Raw genomic sequence first — 3,605 nt, 5'->3', positions numbered from 1 at the left:
CTTTGCCAAGCTATATAAACATGTGATTTGTTAACAAATATATATAATAAAAATCACTGAACTGGATGAGATCTCTCTCTCTCTCTCTCTCTCTCTCATACGCGCACACACACACACATACACACACACACACACACACACACACACACACACACACACACTCCTTAAACAAGAGTTTCAGGAACTAACACTCTTCACATAATTTCACGTCAAGTCTTTTTTATTCACAAAAGGTGGATAGTGACTCGCTAAATAATTTTGTGACATACTAATGGGTTGCAATGTGTAGCTTGAAAAACACTCATCTAGAAAAATTAGGAGGAAATTTTCTACAGAAGAGCAATAGGATTCCTGTGCAGCCAAATAGGCCCACTTAAGAACAGAATGTAAAGTAAGACTGATTAGCATAATCAAAACCAAGATCATTATGCATTACCCACCTCCAATTATTCCTCCTGCTGAGATTTTTATTCTCAAATCCCCTCTTCTCCAGTAACTCCAATTTGACTCCCATCAGTGTTCCTCCTATACCCCATTTCTTTAACCCCCACCATTCAATTGATTGCAAAATTTGAATGATTCTACCTCTAAACCCTCACCATCATCTCTGTTTCTATTTCCGTTGGTTTTTACCCTAATTCAGGTCTTTATTGGTTTTCTCTCTCTCTTATATTTTGCTTTCCTTTTCTTCTTATGATAATAATGACTGTCCATGATAAGAAATTTATTTTAAAAAGACAAGTAATTAAAGAAAATAAATATCAACCACAATTTCACCAGTTAAGAGATTTTCTAGCCTCACTTGTTGGTATATATTTGTCTAGTGATTTTACATACATATGCAATTTTCCTTATAATTATATAATGGAATTATATAATGTAACCGTGTCTTGTAGTATTGCTTGTTTTTAAGATAACACATTGTATATTTCTACCATATCATAAGGTGTTTGACAAAATCATATTTAACAATAACTGTAGAGTGTTGTTCCATGTATAGTGTTTTTATCTGAACCGTTTTGTTGCATTTGTACAGTAATATGCATGTACCTCTCAGGTCTTGGATCGCAGGGAGCATAATTTGCCAAGGGCTCCAGTGGCAGTGCTCTGAAATTGATTCATTACCTAGTTTGTTGTAAGTTCATACTTCCTAGTCAATAAATAAATACAAGAAAGGAACATTTCTGAGAGACTGGGGATTGTTATAGCTAGTGACATTGGCTTGACGTCTCCCTAACAGCCTTGTAGACCTTTCCAAAGAACTATGTACCATTTTTTTTCTTCCTTCCTTGGGGATCAGACTTGCATGAAGTCTTAAGGCTTTTCCTCATTCTCCCAGTTCCTTTCCTACTTTCTTTCAGAGTACTTTCAGTTTCCCCTGATTTCTTGTACACATGTTGGTATCTTTGTCTTAGATGACCCAAACTAACACAGACACCTAGGTTGTTTTCAGATTCCTATTCTGCACAACCAGATTAAGCTCCTAATTGCTCAACTTTGAGCAGAGTATTCTTCTGCTGGAGCTCTTGAAGGCCTCAGCCTTGCCGACTGAATTAAGTCCAAACTCCTCCTTCTTACCTCTATGCTCTGCTCCAGCCCACCTTTCTAGCTACCACTCAGCGCTCTAGTCTAGCCCAATATTCACTCACTATTCTCCCACTCATCTCACTCCACCCTCCCTAAAGAAAACATCTACCTGGCTAGATGTTTCCTCTATTCTGGATACCTTCTCGACGTTTTTCATCCCAATGTAGTTTTTCTCTATTTAAAAAGACCATAAAAAGGTGTTTTATGTAGAGTTTTCACGCTTCTCAGTATGTTAAAAATGAGGCTATAAGGTTTAGTGGTAAAATAGATATAGTCTGGAATCAGACAGACCTCCTTTGTTATATTAATATCATGAAAAGCAAAACAAAACATAACACCGGCATTGCATATGTTTGGGAAACACTGAGCTAAACAAAAATTATTCAAGCTTTTTCATCTCTTTTTAATTGCAAGACTTCCCAGAACACTTAAAATGTTAATACATGCTGTGAGTTTTCAAGGCCAGCACTGATAACTCATGTAGTTTCCTCTAACTTTATTTGACTACAAAATCTTTTAAAAAACAGATAATCTCCAGAGAGTACTGTTTCTTAGAAAAGGTAAAAGTTGTCATAGAATTTTGCATGTATGATTTTTACAGTGTTATTATACATATTATATATTCTTCACAAAGTTTTTTTGTATATTTTGTATTCATTCTTTCCTTTAGCTTTTTGCATAAGGTACTGAAAATAGTAGGCACTTGAACTGAGAATCACAGGATTTTAGCAGTGGTTCATGATCTGAAATAATGTTTGGTAACTGGAGAAAGTTAGTTTGCACCAACTTTCAATTTTTTGTTGTTTTTTTTTTCCCTTGTCATACTATTCTGGGCTATCTTTAAAGCTGGGAAAATAAGTATCTTTATGCTGGCAGAAAGACCTTGCTAAATATGGGGCTAAACATATTCTTTCTACAAATCATTTCACTGGAAGAACAATATAACAGGAAAAGAATATAAAAATACAAAGATGGAGGTGAATTTTTGGTGCAAGAAAGCAGGAGACAGCTGATTCCTGGCCTTGGGACCCAGAGGACCAGGGAAGGCGGCCTGCTGCTTAGTTCTGCTTGTTTTCATTTCCAAGCGTATGCTTGTCAAAAAGGTACTCCGCCAGGCCAGAATCCGGGGCCCCCATCTTAACTAAGTTGTGCACGTGGTCACCTAATTCTTTGATAGACTTCACCTGCTCATTCAGGTAGTAGGTTTCCAGGAAGTCGCTCAAGTGGGGGTCACCTTTGTCCGTGGCCAGAGTGCAATTCCAGCAAGGACTGGTTCCCATTCTTTTCCAAGAGCAGAGCACACTCCATCGCATGCAGCCGGCTTTCCCGGTCGTCCTGGTCCGGCTTCTTGATGTCCCGCAGGCAGATACGGCCTCCTCGCTGGTTCTGCAGCCTCATCAGCTTCTCCGCGTGCTCTGTCTCCTCCCCGGCGTGGCGAAGGAAATACCTGGCGAAGTTGTTCAAAGCCACACCATCTCGGGAGAAGTAATGGGCCATGGACAGGTACACGTAGGACGCATAGAGCTCCAGGTTGATCTGGCGGCCTCGGAGTCGGGATGGAAAGTTCTGGCGCACCCGAGAACCGGAGGCGGTGGGTCTGGGAGGGTCCCGGGAGGAGGCAGCTGCGGTTCCGGGCGGCTGGGGGCGACCAGCGGGGTATCCGAGGGGCGCCGGGGACCCAGCGCCTACGGAGCGCGGAGCCGCGGCACGTGCAGTGCAAAGATACCAGAGAAGGGCTGATGCGCTCGGAGAGGAACCAGAAACAGGACGGCATGGCTCCTCCTCTGCGCAAGTGGGGAAACTGAGGCCAGGGCTGCACAGCGCCCGTCGAGGCGCTAGGGCGGCAGGGCTGAATCAGACCGCAGCCCTAAGTGATGGTGACTGCATCACAGGACCCGTCCCTTCCAGAGGCGCGGAGTTCCACGCTGAGGGCGGCCTGGGCAGCTCCGGGAAGGCCAACCCGTGCCAGCTCACCACTCCTTTCATCTCCACATTCGCCCCGTCGTCCACGCAAGATT

The 3,605-nt window shown here is 42.6% G+C and overlaps 1 pseudogene; it reads right to left on the bottom strand.

Annotated features, from left to right (window-relative positions):
• Nucleotides 1-2,645: 2,645 nt before the first annotated feature.
• LOC103270795 lies at nucleotides 2,646-3,361 on the bottom strand (annotated as a pseudogene).
• Between the last annotated feature and the right edge of the window lie 244 nt (nucleotides 3,362-3,605).

The sequence above is a fragment of the Carlito syrichta genome, unplaced genomic scaffold (assembly GCF_000164805.1).
Source record: "Carlito syrichta isolate Samal-C Ts95f unplaced genomic scaffold, Tarsius_syrichta-2.0.1 Scaffold310074, whole genome shotgun sequence".
Classification (NCBI taxonomy): Eukaryota; Metazoa; Chordata; class Mammalia; order Primates; family Tarsiidae; genus Carlito; species Carlito syrichta.
This window is presented reverse-complemented; position numbering and strand designations above follow the sequence as displayed.